This window comes from Cervus canadensis, chromosome 7, assembly GCF_019320065.1.
Source record: "Cervus canadensis isolate Bull #8, Minnesota chromosome 7, ASM1932006v1, whole genome shotgun sequence".
NCBI classification, from domain to species: domain Eukaryota; kingdom Metazoa; phylum Chordata; class Mammalia; order Artiodactyla; family Cervidae; genus Cervus; species Cervus canadensis.
The window spans coordinates 63,172,213-63,183,744 of NC_057392.1; the positions used below are offsets into that span (position 1 = coordinate 63,172,213).

The following is an 11,532-nucleotide window of genomic DNA, read 5'->3' on the forward strand; positions in this document are numbered from 1 at the left end:
ACCCTATAGTACTTCTACAAACTATACCCTCCTTACTACAAACATACTTGTAGTTTGGGCTTTTATTATCTATTTTGCAGACTCATGCAATCATTGCTTCAGTATCCATAGAAACTGGGTTTCTATGGCAAAAAACAAAACGGAATAAAAAGATACAAACTGAAATTAAGTTTTTGTTTGCTACCTCTTGTCCAGGGACATACATCAGCTCAGAACTCTCAGGTGAATGATTGCTGCTGCTGCTGCTAAGTCGCTTTAGTCGTGTCCAACTCTGTGCAACCCCATAGACGGCAGCCCACCAGGCTCCTCCATCCCTGGGATTCTCCAGGCAAGAATACTGGAGTGGGTTGCCATTTCCTTCTCCAATGCATGCATGCTAAGTCGCTGCAGCCATGTCCAACTCTGTGCGACCCCATGGACAGCAGCCTACCAGGCTCCTCTGTCCACAGGATTCTCCAGGCAAGAATACTGGAGTGGGTTGCCAGATTGCTAGACCCCTGTTATTTATTTTCACAAGTTAGATCTCAGTAGTTCATATCTGCAATGATATCCTCAGGAAATCTCATGCTCAGGGGCCACTGCTACAAAATTCTTTCAGAGTCTTCATGGCCCCACAGAAAAGTTTCAAACAAGCTACTGCAAAAGGTTTTCCAGAATTCATTTTTTTGTTAGAGAATGTTTGCCCAGTCTTGTCCCAGACTCTGACTTTCTCATTACACTACTATCCTGAAAAGGTTTTTGTAACAGAGCCCAACAATAAACCATATTATAAAACTCTCAACTATAGATGTATAAACCCGTAAGAATTTCTCTAACAGTGATCATCTACCCGGCTTCCCACAGGCAAATGACTCTCAGATCTATACATTCCAGTCTTGGCCTCCCTTTTTAGCTCATTCTCTTCAGAAAATGGTTCCAGTTCCTTTCTTGAAGGACAACATGGATCACTCTTTAAAAAATTCAGTGATCCCTACTAGCTACAGAATCCAACCCAAAGTCCTTTGCCTGGTGTCTCAGTCCATTTGGGCTGCTATAACAAAATACTATCAGCTGTGTAGCTTAATACAGTTGACCCTTGAGCAAGGTAGGAATTAGGGGCACCTACCCTCTGTGCATTCAAAAATCCAGGTATAATTTATAGGTAGTCCTCCCTACACAAGATTCATCTGTATATGTGGTTCTGCACCTGGAATTCAACCAACTGAGAATTGTGTAGTATTGCAGTATTTACTATTGAAAAAAATCCACATGTAAGTGGACGCAAGCAGTTCAAACCTTTATTGTTCAATGGTCAACTGTAAATAACAGAAATGTATTTCTCATAGTTCTGGAGGCAGAGAAATCCAAGATCAAGGTGTTGGCCTCTCTCCTTGGCTGGACAACCACTTTCTATTTCTGCCTTCACATGGTCCTTCCTCTGTGTGCATCCATGTCTCTGTCCCAATTTTCTCTTCTTATAAGGACATCAGTCATATTGGATTAGGACCAATGAGTCTTAAAGACCTCATTTAACTTAATTACCTCCTTAATGAGCACTTGTCAGTAATCCTGTCTTTGAAAAGTAGATCTGACTTAGACATGCAGAAATAGGGGATGCTGTAAGGTTGCATTATTATGAACAAAGTCCCAAAACCTGGCAAGGAAACCTCAGGGAGTAATGAGTGGCCAGTTTGGGAACCTGGCTAGAGAAACAGGTGTGGGAGATGAGGATGGATAGGTGGTGTCACCAGCTGAACTGGGTCCCCCCAAACTTATATGTTGAAGTCCTAATCCCCAGGATCTCGGAATGTACCTGTATTTGGAGATACATTCTTCAGTGAGGTAATTAAGGCAAAAAGCACAGAGGTACCTGGTGGGCTACGGTCCATGGGGTCACAAAGAGTTGGACACAACTGAAGCAACTTGGCATGCAAGCACATAAGGTAAAACGAGGTCTTTAAGGTACACCCTAATCCTAACCCTAACTATCTTTTATAAAGTCTCTGCAAACACTGAATTAGCCACTATTCTGAACCACTTCTCCTAAAGGAAATACAGGATTAGGTTCCTGCGAGCCTCTGATTACATTTTCATCAACCAATGAACACATATTTGTTTTAGGTGTGTTCTGTTTGTGCCTGCACATGCGTGTGTGCTAAGTCACTTCAGTCATGTCTGACTCTCTGCGACCCTACAAATTGTAGCCCGTCAGGCTCCTCTGTCCATGGGATTCTCCAACCAAGAAGACTGGAGTGGGCTGCCCCTCCTGCATGAAATCTTCCCAACCCAGGGATCGAACCCACATCTCTCATGTGTGTGCATTGGAGACATGTACCACTAGTACCACCTGGAAAGCTCCCTGTTCTATTTAAAGATGCCTTATTTAATATACATTGTTGATTCATTAACACTGAACTAACAACCAGCTGCACCATAACTCGTGCCTGAATAAAGCTTATCTAACACTGTATTTTTCCTGTATGGCACCTCACAGCCTTCTTGTACCAAGAATATCAGACAGCACTTCACCACTATGCTTGGAAGTCATTCTAAATAGCAAAATCACAAGAAAAAGCACAAAAAATAAAAAACATGGCACTAAACAGACCATAAAAAGATTACTTGTTTACAGTCTGAACTGAGCTGGGAAGACACATGTTGAGCAACTCAAATTTTTCACTGCACTGCACGTGCTTGTGAATGACTACACAAGTGCCTCAAGTACTGATCCTGGAGTCAGAGATAAACTCTAGCAAGTAGATGAATTTGAAAATATGAAATCTTGGACTTCCCTGGTGGTCCAGTGGTTACGAATTCGCCTGCCAGTGCAGGGGACAAGGGTTTGATCCCTAGTCCAAGAAGATTCCACATGCCACAGGGCAGCGAAGCCCATGCGCCATAACTACTGAAGCCTGCATGCCTTAGAGGCCATTCTTGCAGCAAGAGAAGCCTGCACACTGCAACTAAAGAGTAACCTCTGCTTGCTGCAACTAGAGAAAGCCCACAAGCAGTTATGAAGACCCAGCGCAGCCAAAAATAAATGAATAAAAAAAATAGAATGTGAAATCTGTAAGTAATGAGGATCGACTATACTATTAATCCCATTTTATAGATAAGGAGACTAAGACTTACAGCAGTTAAGATCTTTCACAAGGTCACTGCTTGTGAAGTTGGCACAGCCAGGATTCGAATTTCACCTTGTAGAAGATTTTTTTTCACCTGTACTGAGTCAGGATAGGATAAACAGAGTTGAGGAAATCAGTCAAGCACACTAATACAGAGGCTGCAAATAGCGAATAGCCTTTGCAAAAACTTGCCAATTACATAAAGCATGCTTTCTGGGAATGACACCAAAATATTAGTGAAGAGCAGTTTCACACTTTAAACAAAGAGGATTGTTCTTAGAAGTACAGTAGTAATAGATTTATCTGATGGTTCTAGAACTCAAGTGACCAAAACCCACAGCGTTTGTTTCTGCAGAGTTTATGTTGTCATCTTCTCAATACAATTCTGTTTGGGGAAAAAAAAATAAGTACATTCACACCCAGGCATTACATAGTATACAAAAGCATAATCAGAGACATATTATAATAGGGCAATTCAAGGAATTAGTGGTCAAGTCTGTAAAGGGGCCTTCATGCACCAAAAGCATAGTGTATAAGCCATTAAAAAAAAAAAAAAGCATTTATTCATCCAGAAAACCACTAAGCTGCCACTTGAATGTCAGGTCCTCAACATTAGGGTGAATATGAAATAGTTGCTGCCCTGGCCATAATCACAGAACAGTTCCTGAGGCAGGTGTAACTGTGTGTGCCTGTGTGTGTTCCGTGGTATTTTTTCTCCTCTTCTCTCCCTCCCATACCTAAGGCATCAGGAACGATAAGCAAGGCCAACCAGAGGTTCCAGGAATCCAGGGCAGCATCTTTTCTCTAGTTGCCAATCAGGGGCTTCTCATTGCAGTGGCTTCTCTTGTTGTGGAGCGTGGGCTCTACAGCATGGGGAAGGCTTCAGTAGTTGTGGCACATGGGCCGAGTTGCTCTGCAGCACGTGGGATCTTCCTGGAACAGGGATCCGAGACATGTCTTCTGCATTGGCAGGCGGATTCTTTACCACTGACCCACCTGTGGGCGAGCCCTTTCTTGCACCTTGTCTTCCCAGAGCTGCTACCCAGACATCACCACAAGTTCCTGATTTTCTTCCTGCCCTCTGACCTCCCTTTGGGAAATACACCTCCTCTTTCCAGCCTCTAAATAAGATAGTCCTAGGAATCAGTCCACAAATCTCTCTTCTATCTCTTCTCACTCCCTAAGTGATCTTATCCAATCTCAGGAGTTTTTTAATTAATTGTTTTTTCTGGCCGTGCCACACAGCATGTGAGATCTCAGTTCCCTGACCAAGGATTGAAACTGCACCTCCTGCAGTGGAAGCCCAGAGTCTTAACCACTGGACCACCAGGGAAGTACCCAGTCTCAGGGTTTTAAATTCAGTCAAGGACTCAGCGAGAAACAGATGGCTCACTGAAATTACAGTAATTCAAGTAGGGCTCACTACAGGGACTATTTGTAAAGGCACAAGGACAGCAGTGGGGCTTCCCTGGTGTCTCAGGTGATAAAGAATCTGCCTACAATGCAGGAGACCCAGGTTCGATCCCTGGGTCAGGAAGACCCCTTAGAGGAGGAAATGGCAACCAACTCCAGTATTCTTGCCTGGAGAATCCCATGGACAGAGGAGCCTGGCAGGCTACAGTCCGTGGGGGCAAAAAAGAGTCAGACATAACTGAACAACTAACACTTCACTTCACGGACAGCAGTACTCTGAGGTTAGCAGGGGGAGGGGGGCTGCTTCCACCCCAGGACTAGAAGGGGGTAAAGAGAGGGGACAGTGACTGCGTCTGGAGAGACAGCTGTGTGGAGACCTGCCTGACAGGAGCTGTAAATTTTCATGGAGGGGCTCAGGCAGCTAAGGGGAACTGAAGGGAGGGAGCTGGGGAATAAGTCACCCCACCTTGCTCTCCTTTCTTCTGATGTGCTGCCAGCGGCTGAATCCAGCTGGACACCAGAAGGTTGGAGTCCACTGACTTAATCCCTATGGATTAGTCTGTATGAAGGCAGGGAGCAGGGTGGAGTGGCATGGGGAAAGAATCTGGAAGGCCTGCAAAGATGTCCAGCATGCTCTCCTCTGTGGAAGAGTCACAAATTTGCATAGCACCAACCTTAACTTTTTGAGTTGAATCACAGTGGCCCATTGGCCACCCAAATTTTCACTTGAGGGTCCCATGTCCAGGCCTGGTCCCTGCCTATTTGGTTCCTTCCCTACTCCTTCCCACTCCCCTCCCAGTTTTACCACCATTCACTTGATAGCTTAGGCCCAAACCTAGCTTTCATCCCTGAATCATTGATTTCTCTTACACCCAATCCATGAGCAAGTATGTCAGCTCCACTTTTTGTGTGTGTGACAGAGATGGACATCAATGGTTTAATGGATAGAATTCAGCTCCACTTTAAACTAATGTCCAGGGCATTTCCTGGGAGTCCAGTGTTAGGACTTCGTGCTCTCACTGCTAAGGGCCCAGGTTCAATCCCTGGTTGGGGAATTAAGATCCCACATCCCACAAGACACATGGTGTGGCCAAAAAAAAAAAAAACAAACCCAAACAAACATACTGTCTAGAATGTGGATAATCCTCCTCACCTGCACAGCATCCAACCTCATCCATACCCACATATATCTTGCTTGTATGAATGCAACAGATGACTACCTGGCTTCCCCACCTGTTCTGGCTCCCACTACAGCTGATTCCACTTTAGACTCTGCTAGGTCCACATAGTAACTAGAGTGATTTTTCTCTAGTCACTCTCTAACTCCTTACCCTGTTTAAATTTTCTCCCCAGGAACTCTCTCCACATAAATGCCTGTCATGTGTCTATTCAATTATTTATTTATTGTCATTTTCTTCATTAAAATGTAGGTTTTATGAAGGCAAGGATCTTCTTGTCATCCCCTCAGTTGAAACGATTATTCCTTTTTTAAAAAAATAATTTTATTTATTTGTTTATTTTTGGCTAGGGCACACAGACTTCAGTAGTTATGGCACGTGGGCTGAGTAGTTGTGGTTCCTGGATTCTAGAGCTCAGGCTCAATAATTGTGGCACATGGGCTTAGCTGCTTCAAGGCATGTGAGATCCTCCCAGGCCAAGGGTTAAAATAGTGTCTCCTGCATTGGTAGGCAGATTTCTCACCACTGAGCCACAAGGGAAGCCCTGAACTATCTCTTGAGTGAAAAAAAAAAAAAAAGAATAATATCTCTGCAAAAGACACTACTAAGAGAATGAGAAGACAAGCCACAGACAGGAAGAAAATGTTTGCAAAAGACATATTTGATAAAGGACTACTATCTAAAACAGGCAAAGAATCTTTAAAATTCAGCAATTAAAAGACCACTTGATTAAAAAATGGGCCAACAACCTGCCACTTCACTAAAGAAGATACACAGATACTCTTCCTGTTTTCCATCACAGCTCAGAATCAGAGTGGAAAGGAGAGCCCCATGTGGGGACTTCCCATCTGTAAGCTCTGCCTCAACCTCTCTGGCAGGGAGAGCAGACACTGACTGACCTGGGCAGCCTCAGGGCAGGAGCAGCCCACAGGCCAGACCCTGTGTTCGCCAAAGCTAGATACGCCATCAGGTCCTTTGGTATCAGGAGAAATGAAAAGATTGCCATCCATTGTGTGGCCAAGGGAGAAGAAATCCTGGAGAGAGGTCTAAAGGTACAGAAGTGTAAGTTAAGAAAAAAAGAACTGCTCAGATACTGGAAACTTTGGTTTGGGGATCAAGGAACACATCAATCTGGCAATCAAATGTGACCCAAGCACTGGCGTCTACGGTCTGGGCTTATGTGTGGTGTTGGGTAGGCCAGGTTTCAGCATCACAGAAGGGCAGAACAGGCTGCACTGGGGACAGACAGAGACTTAGAATATAGGCCATGCGCTGCTTTCAGCAGAAGTATGATGGGATCATCATTACTGGCAAATAAATTCCTGTTTCTTTCTGAAAGGCCAAGAAAGTATACCTGAAACTAATATAATATGTCAGATATATATTAATGAAAAGATTTAATTATGAAGAAGCCAATAGGACTTCCCTGGTGGTACACTAAATAGGAATCTGCCTGCCAATGCAGGGGACACGGATTTGAATCCTGGACTGGGAGGAGTCCATGTGCCACTGAGCAACTAAGTCCATGTGCCACAGCTACTGAAGCCCACTCACCTAGAGCCTGTGCTCTGCAATGGGGGAGGCCACTGCAATAAGTCCATGCACCATAGTGAAGAGTGGCCCCGGCTCACAGAAGCTGATTGCTCACAGCAATCAAGACCCAACCCAACAAAAATAAAAAATTAAAACAAAAATTAAAACAAAGCCAACAAAAGTTTTTCAGTAAAAAAGAAAAAAAAAGATATGCAGATGGCAAATAAGAATAGGAAAAGATGGATGCTCAACATTATAGATCATTAGGAAATTGCAAATTAAGTTTAAAATTGCAAATTAAAATTAAAATCACTACACATGCATTAGGATGGACAAAATCCAAAACCCTGACAGTATCAAACACTGGCAGGATGTGGAGCAACAGGCACTTTCCTTCATTACTGGTGGGAATGCAAAATGGTACAGCCAACTTTCGGAGATGATTTGACAGTTTCTTGTAAAATTAAACATAGTCTTAGCATATGATCCACCAATTGTGGCTCCTTAAGTGTTTACCCAGATGAGTTGAAACTTATGTCCAAAAAAAAAAAAAAAAAAAGAAACTTATGTCCACATAATACTTGCACACAGGTGTTTTATGCAGCTTTATTTATAATTGCCAAAACTTGCAAGCAACAAAGATGTCCTTCATTAGGTAAATGGTTAAATACAGTGTGGCACAACTAGACAATGGAATATCCTTCAGCACTTAAAAACTGAGCTACAAGCCATGAAAAGATGTGGAAGAACCTTAAATACACATCACTGAGTAAAAGAATCCAATCTAAAATGACAATATCCTATATGATTTCAACTGTATTACATTTTGGAAATGTCTAAAGTATGGAGTTTATGAAAGGATTGGTGGTTACTAAGAAAGAGGGGAGAGGAAGAGATGAATAGGTAGAACATGGAGGATTTCCAGGGCAGTTAAAACTGTTCTGTATTATATTCTAATGTTCGATACACACCATTACACATTTGTCATCGAATACAAAATACCAAGAGTGATCCCTATGGACTATGGACTTTGGGTGATAAGTGGGCTCATTGATGACAACAAATTTACCCCTCTAATTCACAGTGTTGATAGTGGGGGAGACTATGCATGTGTGGGGACAGGAGGTATATGGGAACTCTCTGTACTTTTTGCTCCATTTTGCTATGAAACAAAAAACTGCTCTAAAAACAAAGTTTATTTTTAAAATAGTATGTGTAGAGACCCTGGAGAAAAATGGACCATAAATCTAGAAAACCTGTACTACTAAATTCTGAAATTAATCAAAATCCTGAAAAATCTTACTTTGGTTCTCTTATAAGATTGCAGCACAGGAGGTTCCCTGGAGGTTCAGGGGTTAAGACACTGCTTCCTCTGCAAGGGGCATGAGTTCCATCCCTGATTCAGGGTGGCACAGTGTGGGAGAAAAGTAAGGAAGAGACTGGGAAGGTAATGCCTGCAGCTCCAAGCACAAAAACCATAGGGAAAATCTCCAGTTAGTCTAGCTTGGGTTACAAGACTCCTTCATGACTCAGGGAGAGTGTGCTACTAAGAAAGACTGAACCAGATTCACTTGCCAGGGACATCTTCAGCCAGAGGACAGCAGAAGGGCCATCCCCAAGGCTGAAACCCTGATACATCCATATACATTGTTATATATATAAAACTGCTGCTGTTGCTAAGTCGCTTCAGTCGTGTCCGACTCTGTGTGACCCCATAGACGGCAGCCCACCAGGCTCCGCCGTGCCTGGGATTCTCCAGGCAAGAACACTGGAGTGGGTTGCCATTTCCTTCTCCAGTGCATGAAAGTGAAAAGTGAAAAGTGAAAGTGAAGCCGCTCAGTCGTGTCCGACTCTTTGCGACCCCATGGACTGCAGCCTACCAGGCTCCTCCGTCCACGGGATTTTCCTGGCAAGAGTACTGGAGTGGGTTGCCATTGCCTTCTCCAAAACCCGCTGCTAGAATCCCCCAGGTACTTTTTTGCGGACTACTCTGACCCTTTGCCAGATTCCCGGACCTCCCCTCACCATTCAGCTTCTAAATGAGTAGTTCCACAACCCAGCTTGGCTGCTTTGGCTGAACAACACTTTGATCAATCGGCCGCACTGTAACAGTTCAACCTTTGACTAGGGCCAGCTTCACAAGTGTGTAACCTGTGCAGTCGAAAAGGCCCTGCATTTAAAAGGGCCCTGTATTTAGTTTAATGCTTGGCTGTCACCATGTTGACATTCTTAATTAATTTTGAACACAGGCCTTGCATTTTCATTTTGCACTGAGTCTAGAAAATTACACACCCTGTTCTGATCTTGCCTTTCATCAGTAGAGCGGAGGTATTGTGATTACATGGTAGAAGTCAGGGGAAAGTTACAAAAGAGGAGAAGTAAATGCTGGCTTTGCAAGCATTACGTGTCACTGAACACGTACACTTGTAATTTGAAGGATGGATGAAGTCCTTGGGACAGTTCAGGAGAAGAGGCTCTTAGAGGTAATAAGACCCAATATAAGGCTCTTTTTAAAAATTATTTTTGTTTATTTTATTGGAGTTTAATTGCCTTACAATGTCATGTTAGTTTCTACCATACAGCAAAGTGAATCAGTCACACATATACATATATCCCTTATTCTTTGGATTTCCTTCCCATTTAGGTCAAGTATGTATGTGTGCTCAGTCGTGTCTGACTCTTTGCGACCCCATGGACTATAGCCCACCAGGCTCCTCTGTCATTGGATTTCTCCAGGCAAGCATACTGGAGTGGGTTGCCATTTCCTCCTCCAAAGGATCTTCCCCACCAGGAATCAAACCCACATCTATTGCATCTCCTGCATTAGCAGGCAGATTCTTTACCACCGGGGAAGCCCTCATTTAGGCTAAAGTTCTAATTCAGAAATTAAAAGAGAGGTTGCCTGTGGAGGTGGCTGGGGATGGGAACTGATGAGAAGAGTCACATGGGCACTGTGATTACAGCGATGTTGTACATCTTGATGGGACTTTGTATGCATTGTTCAAACCTCAGCAAATGTACATTTAAGATTTGTGCATGTCACTGTAAATGTTGTATCAAAAGAAAACCTATAGGAACTCCCATGGTTTTCCAGTGGTTAAAACTCCTGGCTTCCACTTCTGGGGGCATGGGTTTGATCCCATATGCCCTGTGACACAGACGATAAAAAAAAAAAAAACCCATAAGCAAATATTTAACTCTAGTTAATGATATGCATACTGAAATATTTAGGGAGAACTACACTCATGTCTGTAATTTCAATGCTGGAAATGCATCAAAAATTAGATGGATTACAGTATATATAAGGGGATGGACAAATGTACAGGTGGATAGATAGACAGACAGACAGGTATGTAATAGGCCAGTAAAGTTAAATGGTAACAGAGGACTCTGGGTGATAAGTATACAGGTGTTCACTGTAAAATTCTTTCAACTTCTGATGTCTAAACTTTTTCATAATGAAAATTGGGGGGAAAAAACTCTTAAAAGAACAGCTTCCATTTGTTTCTAAGATTTACTAGTGACAAACACTTTAATGGGCTTGGCAGTTATCGTGAGTCAGAACATCTAAGCTAATAGCTGAATTGTATTTTGCTTAAATTAAAAACTCGAAGATGCTCTTTTCAGATCTCTAAGTCCTTAAAAAGTTTATGAAGAACGTTTGTAAAATGAGAGATTGCTTGTGCTCATCTCAAAGCCATTTAGTGCCTGCATGAGCCTGAGTCCTCAGGATGATCTATAATGCATGGAGTGTATGCTCTCAGCGGTGTTTTTCCTCTTTTCTTGACGTCAGTTGCCATTTGTAAGGGTTGCCAAGGTAATGACCAGATGCATCTAAAGACAGGCCCACAAGAAAGGACAACGTATTTATTTTTTCTCTTTTAGCATCAAATATATTTAAAATTCATAACACATTCAGTTTGATGAAATTCTACTTCACAGAGAACCAGACTTCACTGTACAGAGAAGGACTCCCCTAAGCCCCCCCACCCTGCCCAGCCCTGTGTTTGCAGCTCTGCTTTTAATGACTGGAGTTATTTGAAAACCGCATACAGGCTTTTACATATGCCGTGCTTTTTTTTCCTGGGAAAAAAATATGAGGAGGTGCTGGCTGTATTTTATAAAATCATTTTTGGTAAAGTCAACAGAAAGACCTAGTTTACCTCAAAGGCAGGCATGGGAAAATTTGAGATCTGTTTCAAAAAGGAAGATTTCAGGTTCCTTGGAAAGTATGTGGTTTTTAAAAATTAAGAAACGATACTTGGGGTTATCAATCAGCATGATTAATTGACTTGTTTCTAAAG

At 42.8% G+C, this 11,532-nt stretch overlaps 1 pseudogene; it reads left to right on the forward strand.

Moving 5' to 3' along the window:
* Positions 1-4,920: 4,920 nt before the first annotated feature.
* LOC122444752 lies at positions 4,921-7,013 on the forward strand (annotated as a pseudogene).
* The last annotated feature ends 4,519 nt before the right edge of the window (positions 7,014-11,532 follow it).